Here is a 13,798-nt window from a genome sequence, read left to right as displayed (position 1 = left end):
ATCGGTACAGAAGCCCATTCAGATCCTTCACCTCTGCTCATGTCACTTCGAGGAATGGGGGCCGCCACACCCTCGGGGTGGGGGTGTCCCTCTAAATCTTGCCCCCAAACTAAGAACAACACAGGGGTGAGGACCTCTATGATGCACAGCCTGTGAGCACATGAATTCATCTCAGAGGACGCGGTATAATCTCTAGAACTAGAGAGGGATGTTGGCGTGCATATTCGTCTGATCTGGACCATCGGAACCATCCCCCTCAGGCAGAGTGTGTACCAGGCCAGAAGCAACATCTCCTCAAGGAAAGCAGCGCTTACTCCCGAGGCAGTGGAGATGACTCCACTCTTCGTGGGATTTTGTTTTAAATTAAAGGCGACAACAGAGACTACTGATCCGGGCATATGACTACAACAATCTGAATTGCCCATGTGTTACCATGGCGAACTGATCTTTGACATCCAGAAGACAGAGAAATCTACATAGCAACAGCCTGACAACTCTTCCTCTTGCCTTCTCTTAGAGGCAGCCACTAAGCCCCAGGCTCCACACTGGAGGCTGATCCTGGACACCAGTTTCTCCTTCATGGAGCTTTTGTCAAGCAGGATGGAACAAGCCTCAAATACATAATGACAAGTGTGGTATGTGCCAGCCAGCCAGCCGGCTGTGAGGGGCGCTGCAGACAGAAACAATCGTGACTATATATGTTTGCTCTCTCCCCTAGGTCCTCAAACTGCCCTTCAAGTGATATTGAAAGAAAGAGAGACGTCCTCTGAACAGTAAACTCCAGCTCTGCTATGTTGTCTTCCCCCATTCTTCCCACTGCGATCTCACAGAATAAACTGGCTCATCTTTCATCTTATATTTAATGACTTGGGATCCAAGCTGAGGGAGTCAAACTTGCTGAAAGTTTCTGGGAGCCCCGGTGCTTGCCTCATCCCAGTTCCCACAGGGGCACATGAAGTAACTTGTTTATAGTAGCAGAACAAAGGCAAGGAGAGAGAGAGACAGAGAGAGAGAGAGAGAGAGAGAGAGAGAGAGAGAGAGAGAGAGAGAGAACAAACTCTGTTCCAAGACAGGCCAGCCTTAATTAGGTACCAAAACAAGTGTAGCCAAATTTATTGTGGTTCATCCTGAATAAAACCCATCAAATCCTTTTGCAAATATAAGAAAGAAGAGGAAAAAGAAGGGGGAAGGAGGCCACATATAAATATTAGTCTTTGCTGAGGTGGGGCTAGGAGCCAGCTCTTTTGCTTCCCACTAGGATCTTGTCTTCACATTTTTATAAATGAATATGTTTATTGGCACAATTATAATTATAATTCAAGGGGGACAAAATAAACTCACATGATGGCAATCCTTATGCGCTGAACACACTTCCATCTCACTCCCAATTTTCCAGGACCCTATTTTGTCCCTAGAGGTAAAATACCTGCTTTGTTTCTTTTGGGTGTCCAAGGCAGGTTTAGCTGTTTGGAAGCACCAGTAGTATGATACAAGAGGAGAGGGAAATGGGGGCATTCATTCCATTCGATCATGTATCTAGAGTCTGACGTTCAACAGTTACCACTTCTGAGAGGTTCCTCCATGATTCTGGTCCTCTTGGGGACCTCTCTTTACTTGATGTTGCTCCTTGGATCTTCTCGAGTCCCCCTGGTTTGTCTCCATCAGAGGCGAAGGTCTTAGCTGTGGCTGTCTTGTTGTTCCTGCTGTAGCATCTCTGGCCAGGTCCCCTTAAGCACAGCCACCTCTCTAAGGAGGAAGCCTTCATGTGAACCAGCCTCCTGTGAACCAGGTGGGTGAGTCCAGTGTCTTGTAGCTCCTGGGCTGACACACACTAATTCAGAAATCCTTGGTCTGAAAGATTGATTGCAGTCTGCGTTCATGGGCTTATTCAGAATACCCCTTGGTTTTTACTCTGAGGTCTAACCCAAATGGCAGTGTTTCAAACTAATGGCTCGCGCGAGTCTAGTTAATGAAGTAAAATGTTTAACGTCATGAATATATTTCATGTTTGCTACCTCATCACGTAGCAGTGACTCACCTGGTACTTTGGGAGATGCTACCATGGGCTGGGTATTACCTCAGGTACTAGGGACATAGGGGAGAATGAAGCAGTAAGAATCTTGCCCTCCTGGAGCTTATTTTCCAGCAGAATATAGACAGACAAACAGATAGATAGTCTATAAACCTTTGATAATGTCCTATCAGTATGGGGAAAGTACTGTTAGGGTATTCTAATACAACTTCCCATCTGGGGATTGGATGGCCACTTATCTCTCACCATGAGTGTCCAGTCTACTGCTAGGATCCTGGTATTTACTAGGCCTTCTATCCCTGCTCAGGTTACCTGCCAACTTGGAGACAGTTCTAAGTTTGTGTTTTTTTTTCCTCCTCCTCTTCCTCCTCCTCTTTCTATAGATTGTGTGTGTGTGTATGGGGTTGGGACACCTGTGCTATGGAGTCTATGTGGAGATGAGATAAAATCTTGCAGGAATTAATTCTTTCTTTCTTTCTACCTTGTTGGTCCCAAGGATTGAATCCATCCTGTAAGGCTGGGCAGCAAGCATCTTTACCTGTGAAGGCATCTCACAGGCCCTTTGGTGTGTTTGTGTGCATATGTGGGTATGCACGTGCACACGTTCACATGTATGTGCGAGAGCATGTTGAAGTCAGAGGTCAGTTTTGAGCCTTCCTCTATTGATAACCACTTTTTTTTTTTTTTGAGTCAAGGTATCTCACTCAATCCAGAACTCATTGACTCAGGAGGATCAGCTGGCAAGTAAACTCTATGGAGGATGTTCCTGTCTCCCCCTTCTCAGGGCTAGGATTATAACTGCTTAGGTTGGGATTAAAGGTGTGCACCTACGTGCTGGCTATTTACCTTGGTCCTAGAGATTTTAATTCAGATCTTCATGCTTTCATGGCAAGCACTTTATTGACTAAGCCCTTTTCCCAGTCTTCAGCTGTAGACTTAAAGTATTTTCACAGTGGGCCGAAGCCCACCGCGACAGGAAAAACTAAAAGCAGCCCTGTGTCTCCTCATGCAATTCTTTTGTTACTGGAGATTTACTCTCAGACTTCTATGCATATTTACTTCTCAATACACATATTTACTAGAAACTACCCTGGAGGCGGGGTTTCGCAGTAAGGAACAAGGAGGAGACTTTGCACCCTTGGACTCTGGGGATCCTGGGATATTCTCTCTAAATTCTCCACTGGTCACCTTCCCCATGGGTCTCAAGCTTTCCCGTCGTTTCCACTATAGGTCTTCTTTAGAATCATCACAGTCCTTGGGCCGGATTACTACTATAAAATACCGAAGATACCATTTCTAAAAAGAACATCTAGGTAATAAATATTCTGTCCTCTGCGAGCCTAGAATTCGGCCAGGGAGCCAGACTCAGACCATCATCTGAGCAGGTGACCTTATGAGAAGTGCCCTGGGTGAGGGAGGCACACGTGTCCCACACAGAAGAAGGGGTGGGGCTTGTGGAAAGCAATCTGGAGAGACTTTCCTGAGGAAGGGATGTGAGAACTGACACCTGAAACCGGAGAAGAATCCAGTAGGAGACCCAGGTGGGATAAAAAAAAAAAAAGACCCATCTGTCCTGGATGCTTTATTCCCTGCTCACACACGGTGATCACCCAACCTAGGCTTTTCTCTTGTGTGTAAACACCACACAGTTACACCGCACAATTAGCGACAACGCTTGTTCTAACAGTTCCCCGCTTAGAGGCTGTCCTTCCCCACTCCAGAGTGATCCTCTCCTCTCATCTGTATGTACGTCTTTTCTGGTATTCTAACCCTTGGCAGAGCTGCATGGACAGTAACCATGACTCAGTTACTGTCTGGCCAGTGGGATGGGGTCTTTTCATAATAAAAACCACAAAGGAAATTTCCTTACCCAGCACTTTCGTTAGGCACAGTCAGAGGAAAATGAACAGTGACCTAAAAGACGGAGTCGCAAAAGAATGGGCTGATGATGGAGGGGGAGGTGACAAGGCCACTCAAGAGCTTAGTAGGGGACCTGAAGCCAGAGACAATTGTCGAGTTGTCAATATGGTTTTGAACAAAACACTGACTTAGGGGTGTATATGAATTAGTTATAGCAAAACGGTGAGCCTCAGTGGATTAAGTCACTCCACGCAGTGACTGCTGGTCATCACCCTGCTGATTTAGTAAAACAAAACTTCCCCAAAGCTGAACTTACTTTGTACAATCAAAGTCCTCACTTATTGCTCATGAAAGGAGATATGGAAAGGAGCCGAGATTTGGGGTTGAATGTGTGGGATCTCAACTCTCCTGGACATCTCTGTCACTATGGCTGAGTGGCTAACTAACATCTCTTTGATCCCAAGTCCACCTCAACTACTAAGATGAGCGATCTGAACTTTCCAGCATTTAAAAACATTTCCCCAAAGGTTGTGAATCGAAGATTCCATGATTCTGGGTGATGTGCTGGGATCCCGAACTAAAAGCTCCACAGACCATCCTAAAAGTGATCCCACCAATATAGATAACCATAAACTGATGCCTGAAGCAAGAACATGGGATCTTTGTATAGAGAGACTGAATTAAATTCCCCATTAAAAAGGGGGGAATTGGACAGCCTAATTGAACTATTAGCAAGGACAAAACTCCCTCTAAAGCAGCAGTTCTCAACCTATGGGTTATGACCACTTTGAGGGTCGAATGACCCTTTCATGTGGGTTGCCTAAGACCATTATTGGAAAACACAGACATTTGCATCACAATTCATAACAGTAGCAAAATGACAGTTATGCAGTAGCAATGAAACTAATCTTCTGGCTGGGGGTCACCGCAGCACGAGGAACTGCATTAAGGGTGGCAGCACTAGGAAGGCTAAGAGCCACTGCACCAAAGCTGTGACATCATCTGAGAGTCAACATCTCTGGGACTCGGGTCCAGCTTTGCTGCTTCCTCCCATCCTCCTGCCTTCTGCAAAATGGCGCTCTGAAACCACACGATACTGGAGATTAAAAAGAGTTCCTTTCAGCACAGGGGCACTGTCACAGTTTGTGGCTCCATCCCAACAAAGCCCCTGCTGTGTAGAGCCTTGGGATGGCAAAAATGCAGACGCTGAACTATCAGAGACTGGAAAGATGGCTCAGGGGGTGCAGGGCAGTTGATGCTCTTCTAGAGGACATGAGTTGGACTCCCAAAACTGACACTGGGCACCTCACAACCACCTGTAACTCCAGATCTGAGGAATCCAATGTTCTCTTCCGGTCTTCATAGGCACCCACACACATGTGGCATGCAACCCCTCCTCCCAAGTAAATCCTTAAAAAAGAAATTGAACCAACTATACAACTGCAAAATTTATGCTCCTAAGCACTAGGAAGCTGAACAGGAGGCCAGCCTGAGCTACCATAACTGTTTCAAAAATTAAACAAAACAAGCCGGGCGGTGGTGGCACATGCCTGTAATCCCAGTATTCGGAAGGCAGGTGGGTCTCTGTGAGTTGGAAGTCAGCCTCACCTACAGAGCAAGTTCCAGGACAGTCAGGGAAACACAATCAAAACAAAACAAAACATGAGAACACATATGTAGGCAGCAGAGGAAGTCCTGAGTGGGTAATGTGTGCTGTTGACATGGGCACAGCCATATCAAGGACCCCAGTGTCTTAGATTCTTAGGAAAATGACAAAGCAGTCCCCACTGTTGCTAGTGGGTGTAGAATATGTCCACTGTAGATTTCCCCCCACCCCGGATGTGTACAGCCTTAAGACTGCTCCCTATAGAGACTGCTCCTATGGTAATGAGCTCAACCAGCCTCCTTGTTCCGGTGCATATAATGACTCTGCTGCCTTGTTTGTCTGGATGCAATAACCACACCTCCTTGTGCAGCTGTATGAAGCAACCTCACCTCTCTGTTCAGCTGCACATAATAAACATGCTGAATGTCCAGGGGGGAATGTAGCTTCTCCATCAGAGGGCCCAGACTACCCAGCCCCAGCTTTTCTGTATGTTCCGTGTTTGGCTTTTCTTCTCTGCCTTTCCTCCCAGTCAGTCCCTGGAGCTGTGTTGGACACAGCCCACAAACCAAAGTGATGCTCTTAGAAGACAAAAGGTGTGGTTGACTCAGCGTTCTTCAAGGAGTTCATATCCTTCAAGTGCCACCAGGTATGATGGCTAACACAAAGTCGCTCTAACAAGGTGACCCCCACAGGCCTGGTGAGCGAGACGGGAAGACTCTCTGTAGCTCTTCCCACTCGAGTTTACTCGCTCAGTGGGCTGTCTGGCGGATGTGTCCCCTGGAAAGAGAATTCTGACAATATCTAAAAGTGGCATCGAGTTTTTATTTAGGTGCATATGAGAGATTCTGTGTGGGAGGCTGGGGTGACGCTACCAAGGAGCTCGTGTGATAACAGTGAGAGCGCTGGGAGCCTGGGAGGCGCAGGGAGAAGGAGGCAGCATGGCAGGCAGAATGAGCACAGGTCTTGAGGGTCAGGGGAAGCACTCATTTCTGGAGTACACGGTGCGCTAAACTGGCTCCCAGGCAACCTGGAAGTCTGTGAGTAGCCCACAGAGAAAGAAGAGACTGGTAGTTAAACAGGGAAAAATCAAAGAAAACACAGGAATACTATGACAGTGATACTGTCGTCAACTTAGCCATGGTGTATGCTTGTCTAGTGGAAGAACAGAGGGACTAGTTCCCATAAAGAGAAGACTGTGAGGGTCAGAAGCCTGTTCAGAGTTTTGGTGGCCACCAGGACAACTCCTCCAGAGAGATTGGTAGTCTGCAGTATCTTGGAACAGAGACCTCAGGAGGTGCGGTTGGGTGTAGAGGGAGGAAAGCAAGGTCCTGTCTCCGTACCAATGGCAGTGACAGGTGAGCTGATCAAGTTTGTCCTTCATCTGTTCCCATAGGCCCAGGAGGAGCCAAGGATCACCCTTTTCCCCATGAGAAGCTGAGCAAAGTATCAACTGAAGACCTGCATATCTTGTCCCCTTCTCTTTCTATAATTTTCCTGGCCCATGACCTGTGACCCTGCACTGCACATGTGGGTACATCTGGGCACTGCACTGTAGGCTTGCTTAGCGGTTTTGGAAATCCCCATCGGTGCGACCCAGGAAGGCCCAGTTAATCTCCCGTCACTGCATAAGCCACGTGGAAATGAAATGTTAAAAACAAGGAAAGCCTCACTTGTGACTTCAGACAAAATGTCAACAGAGAACCATAATTATTCCCCCTTCCTGTTATGGAAAGATTTGGTGAGAGAGGTGAGAGAGGGAATCTTGACACTGGGAGGAATATTCACTGTAATAACGGACACTAAATATTGCATCCTTTTCCATTACTTCATTATACATGAGTCTCTTATCCTACAAATGCATGAAAATCAAAAATTTCATCAAAATTTATTGTGCTCAGGGTTTCCACGAAGGGATGTGGATATAAGAAACAGTGTAGCTAGTGAGTTGGCTAAACTCAGATAACTAGTGTTATCATTTTTGAAATTAAATGATTGTCAAAGAGCAAACATGAGTAAATAAAAGGGGGGGGGGAACCCCCTCAGAACAGCAAGATAAAAGCATAGTCTCCACAGAGGGGACAACTGAATTGGTTGGTGACCTCTGGGGGACAGGGAGGTGAACTGGTCTGGCCCTTTATGCATTCTTACAGAAGGACCTAAGGGGTTTTTGTCTCTTCTGAAAACTAAGCCAAGATCCACAAGTTGTAAATGCCAGAATTTGCATGCCACATTCTATACTGACAAGACTCTTGTTGTCCCTTTTGAAAAACAACAGGACAGAAGTTCAGACTTAGAACTAGAGATTTGCATCCCACCAAAACAAGCAGGGTTGAACAGCTGGGCTTCTGGGAGAGGAGAAAGGAGGAAAGGGAGGGCCCCCTGACCTGGAGGAGCATTTGCGAGTCTGGACTCTCCTCACTTCAGAGGGTGGCTGGAGGCACTAGTCCGTCATCAGCGTTTTTCCTAGAAAGCAGAAAAGCCCCATCCTGCCCCCCACACCAGTGTTTCTTCCTTTCTGAACCCTGAAAGTAAAAATTCAAATACACGGAGGCCTAAGAGGATTCTCAGATAGAGGACCCTCTCTGATATGTGATATCTTCCCTCAGGAGCACAGAGGGACAGAAGGGAGGGGGAGGTAGGGTAGACAAAACTGACCATTTTCCGCTAATGCTGGTGTGACAGACCGCAGAGTTTCTCCAGACTGCCACGGATTGTACAGGTCTGATTTCAGACTGTTTACTGGGCATGCATTTTCTCTTCCCAACCCCAAGGTTTACTAAGAGCCCACAGGTTTATTAAGAGCCCACAAGGCTCCCGCACACCTCCTCCAGGGAGCCTGGACACCTCATCACCCAGCAAGGGAGGAAGGGAGGAAGGATGGGTAACACCACTCTGCGCATGAGTACAGGCTGTTGCCTGGCCTTGTGTGAATGCTCACTCTTCAGGTGCCTCAGGGAACTCCATGGCCAAGAAAACGTTAGAGGCTGGTGAGTTCTTTATGTCTTCCACATGGAGAACTATCACTGTCACTTTGCTTCTTAAAGATGAGCTAAACCATTTATAATCTGTCAAAATGAGTGTTCAAAGTAGACTTTGCATTCCATTCTGTCGTAGACATTTAGACTTTAATCTATTTAGACATTTTATTATATTAGTTATTGCAATGGTGCTGTGGACCAAATGATTGATGAATACAATTGCCAATGGCATACACACACACGCACACACACACACACACACACACACACACACACACTCCCATCTGCTTTTCTTCCAGGTATGACCTAACCCTCAATGGACTGAATTGTTGCTGTTAAAGCCGTGACACCCAAGGAAGTAATTCAAGTTAAATGAGGTCACCAGGGTGGGGCCCTGAGCCAACAGGACAGCTGTTCCTATGAGAAAATCTGGCTGGTTCAGTGGGTAAAACAAGCAAAAGAACCCTAGTTGGGTCCACAAAACTTTGTCAGAAAGGCTGGGAGTGGTTACATAAGCTGTCATTCCCATCACTGAGGAGGTAGAGACAGGCAGATCCCCAGGGCTTGGTAGTCTGTCAGTCTTACCTACTTGGTAAATCTAGGCCAGTGAGAGATCTCATCTCAAAGAGGGGGAAGACATCAGATCCCCCAGAACTGGAGTGAGAGCCGTCTGTGGGTGCTGGGAATTGAACCTGGGTCCTCAGCAAGAGCAACAGGTAAGGTTAACCGCTGAGCCGATTCTCCAGCCCCCTAATGTGTATTAAGCCATGTCACACAATCGTGGGAAACAAAGCCGCATGAGGTGTGACTTCAATCTCCAATGTTTCAGACTGTTGTGGGGAAAGGTGCCCATGTGGCCAGCTGATGCAAGAATGCACTGCAGCATCAGGCCACAGCTGCTCTGTGTGCTGTACGCTAAATCCTCACCACCTTCTTTAGGCCCCGGCACTATGGTTTCTAACAAACAAGAACTCAGTACAGAGCAACTTGACATGATTACTATATTTGGACTATGGTTCCTCCTTCCCCAGTTCCACCCAAATCCTCCCCATCTCTCACCCCTCCAAATCCATTCTTCCTTGCTCCCTCTCATTAGAAAACAAACGTGTGTCTACAGAAGAGGAAGATTAAAAAAAAAAAAAACAAACAAATCTGAATAGGATACAACAAACAGAAAAACAAAGAGCCAAAGAAAAACATGAAACACAGAGTGCAGAGAACATACATTGGCAAACACAGAAACCCCATAAAAACACAAAATCAGGAACCACAATGTATAATCAAAACACCTGTAGGGCAAGAAGAAAAAGAATTTCAACAAAGGCAGTCAGATTTCAGTCCGTCTTCTCAATTACTATACGACCCTGCCAGATATGTAGTTTATATCACAGCTGGTGGATTTTGAGAGCTTGGGACATGAACCAGAGGGCTCTGGTGGAAGGGGGTGTCTTAGAGTGACCCTACTTACTATGAATTTTTCATTTTATAAAAGAAATTGAAGTCTGGGAAAAGGGTCATCCTGGGTCACCTGGTCCCTAGTTTTAACCCTGCGCTGGCATCAGAAGTCCAGGAAGTCTGGCTGACAGACAGTTGCATCCAAGCGCCTGCAATTCCATGGGATTGGGGTGGGGACTCTGGCACTGCTAACAAATCCCCAGAAGGCTGATGCATCCGTAGTCCTAGGGATGCCCTTTGAGAGCCAAGTCAGTCAGGGGCATCGCTCTGGTAGATGGTGGATGCCAGTCATGCTCATGGGGAGGGGACAGCTGAGCAGAATGCACTTTGGAGAGCCAGCATAGTTACCGCTCTCATGGGTGACACACGTAGGACATCTCCTTCTGGTCCTCCATCCTATGACAACCCACTCCTACGCTGGCCCTTCGCAAGACCCTCTCTATCTTCCCCAGCACACAGTTTACACGAAACAATAAAAACCTGCTCACTGTGAAGGATAAATATTATTCTCACTAGGAGCTATTTATCAAAACCTGTGATCTAAAATTTGGCTCTTTCAATGCTAAACATAAGAGTTAGCAGAACTAGCAGGGGCCGTGGAGAAATGCCAGTATCCATCCTCAGAAGGGGAGGAAAATTAGACAGTTTCAAAGTTTTCATTTATTTACATTATAAATCAAAAGGATTTTTTTTTTGCTTATTTGGTTAGCTGTGAAGGTCCATTAACTTCATTAAGATCCCCAATAAAATATTCTGAAAAAAGAATATTCTAATCATTATTTAAGCTTGCTACATCTAACCTTGTTTGGTTTCCTGTGACCTTAAGGAATGTACTGAGCCTTTCGTGACTTAATGTGTATAAGGCATACTGAGTCTGGCATATATGAAGTACTCACAGAATGTCACCAGGGCTTGCGTATTTTCATGGGTGACTAGGAAGGAGTCAAATGGCATGAATCTGGTTGGGTAGACAGCTTCATAATCTCAAACCTCTCCTCCCCTATGGTGAAGGGATGTAAAAAGAGCAGCATCCCAGAATGCTTCTGGAGCAGCACCATCTACCAGGCAGTTATCTGCTGCACGGAAGCCTCCTGGGACTGCAAACATGTTAGTAGTCATTTTGTACTGAGTCACAGCATCTTTTCTTGAGTGTCTGCCAGGCACCAAAATCCTCAGATAAGGGTTCTAGAGAACAGTTTCTGACTAATACCTCTTGTTTGTAAATAAGCATAAATCCAGAGGGAAACACATACCCCAACCAAACAATGTCCCAACCATAACTGTACAAGGATCTCCAAGACCCTGCACTAAGTGCCCCCAAACATGACAGCGGACAGAGCTAACATGTGATGGTAGACATCGGTGACAACCCAGTTCATAGGGCACACCCATTCTCTACTGGCTTGGATGTCAGATGCATTTTAGTTGTGGGTAAAGACAAGGGCAGGGGATGGGCAACAAGCTGTGTTACCAACTCTTATCATCTGATATTACTTTGAAATGTACCATTGTACCAACTACAGGAAAAAGATTGCCTGAAATACACTTAATTTGGGGAGGGGGCAGAGGCCAATGTTGATCATAATGATCAAATCATTTGTTTTGATCAAATAAATTTGTTTCCAAGACATCTCTAAGTACAAGGGTGACCAGTGAAAAATACTTCACTTCTCTTGGAGGACCAAACCCAAGATCTGATGCATGGGTCTAGACTCATCTATTCCCACTTTCATTCCCACACAGTTGTCAGGGAAGAAGAGATAAAGGGCCTGAGAACTCTGCATACTGTCCTACTTCTGGGCTATTACACTACTTCAAATAATCTTTGGCAATTACCACTACTGCATTTACTATACATTTTTTTTTCAATCAATTTGCTAAAATTATATAAGACATGCTTTCTGGAGCATACTCCAATTTCTTATGTGTGTGTTGGAATACTTGTTTTACTATGTAAAGGTGTGTTGCACTTGTTTATGTTGCACAATATTTAACTATGCAAATACGTGTTGCATTTGTTTAACTATGCAGAGATGTGTTGTATTTGTTTAATTATGTAAAGATGTGTTGCTGTTTTACCTTGCCTGCCCAACGCACCTCATTGGTCTAATAAAAAGCTGAAAGGCCAATAGTGAAGGAGGGAATATAGGCGAGACTTCTGGGCAGGGAAGAACATAGGTTTGAGAAAAAAAGAAAAAGGACAACAGGGAGATGCCAGGGGCCAGCCAGCCAGACACAGAGGAAGCAGTAAAGTAGGGCATACAGAATGAAAGAAAGGTTAAAAGGCCTGAGGCAAAACATAGGTGAATAGAAACAGGTTAGATTATGTTAAAAGAGCTAGTGGGACAAGTCTAAGCTAAGGGCAAGCATTCATAATTAATAATAAGTCTTCGTGTCTTTATTTGGGAGCTGGTTGATGGCCTAAAGAAAATGCCAACTACATGTGTGTGGTGTGTATACATGCATGTGTGTGTGCATCTGTATGTGCATATATAAGAATAACAGAACTGAATACTTTAATGAGCTAGAATAAGTAAGATTTTACTGAATATCTTGTTTTCATAATATATAATCAGTTTAAAGAATCAAATCATTAGTACACTAAGAATTCCTTAACAAAAATCACTGACATAATATGATCAAAATTGATGGTTTTGATGATAAAGTCACTCACAATTGAGTTCCAATTTCTTTAGGAACTAAAACAGAATCTACATAAGAATTTGATTCTGAACCACTAAGGATTATTAGAAACAATTTATAAATTAGAAAGTGGATATAATAACAAAATTACAGTTACCAAAATTCTCAGAAAACTGTTTGATGCATTATCAACATTTAGCCTTGACCTACATCATGTTAAAGAGACAAAAAAAAAAAAATCAGAAGAACACGAGGCTTTGAGAGTTCATAAGAATCAGCTCATAAGAGTCTAAGAGTCTATTATAAAAAGCTCCGGGATTACATTCCTAAGCAGACACCAATGTGGGGATATTTTTGATCCCTCTTATAAGAAAGCGGCCCTGGTATTAGAAAACAAAACACAGTCTAGTCCCTTTTCACTCTAGGGGACTGTCTGCATCCTCTCCCTCCAGTGATGCTAGCCAGGGTAAACAGATGTCTCAGTGGGTGGAGAAACCACCCCCCCCCCCCAGCTGTCCACAGAGCTGACAAACCCTGCTGGGGTCATCTGAATTCTCCATGACCAAGCACGACTTCTATAAAAGGGCTCCGCACCCCAGAGCCAGCCCCGGTGATTCTGAAATAGAGGCTTGTCCTGGACCCTAGTGTGCCACCTCCCCAGTCCTCAGGGTCTAAATTCATATTGCGACCCATCTGTGTGTCCTAGGGCCTACCCTATGCTCTGTCCCCACTCACAGTTCTCTCCTTAAGGTCAGGTACCTCATGCTGGGCCACCCTACAAAGAGTTCCGCAAAACAGAAAGCTAAAATAAGCTGCCCAAGGCTAATGAACAAGAGAGCACTACCCCATGCCCAAGTTCAGCACTTTTCATTGCCTACAGCAGGGGAAGCTGGGCTACAGTTGACAGGAGTTGGATTTTTACCACTAGATTCATTGTTCTTTAAGGCAAAGAATTTACCAATCACCTGTACTGGTCTGCACTCTTTAAAAAAATATTACTAATATTGTGGGAGGGAATGTGAGGATGTGCATGAGTCATGGGACTTCTGTGGCGGCCTGAGGACAGCTTCGTGTAGTTGGTTCTTGTCTTCTACTCTGTGGTCCCTAGAGATTGAACTCAAGCTGCCAGCTTGTGTGGCGAGTTCTTGTATACATACGCTGAGCCATCTCTCTGGCCTGTGGTCTCTATTGTCTCAGAATCAAGTAATCACATGTATTCTGTGT

At 45.3% G+C, this 13,798-nt stretch overlaps 1 protein-coding gene across 7 annotated transcripts in view; it reads right to left on the bottom strand.

Moving 5' to 3' along the window:
- The window catches only part of Plekhg1 (pleckstrin homology and RhoGEF domain containing G1), a 213,637-nt gene that overhangs the window by 94,464 nt on the left and 105,375 nt on the right, over positions 1–13,798 (bottom strand). The gene's annotated exons all lie outside the window — the stretch shown is intronic.

This window comes from Myodes glareolus, chromosome 1 (genome assembly GCF_982192425.1).
Source record: "Myodes glareolus chromosome 1, mMyoGla1.1, whole genome shotgun sequence".
In the NCBI taxonomy this organism is placed as follows: domain Eukaryota; kingdom Metazoa; phylum Chordata; class Mammalia; order Rodentia; family Cricetidae; genus Myodes; species Myodes glareolus.
Note: the sequence above shows the minus strand (reverse complement) of the source record. Positions and strands in the feature narration are given on the sequence as shown.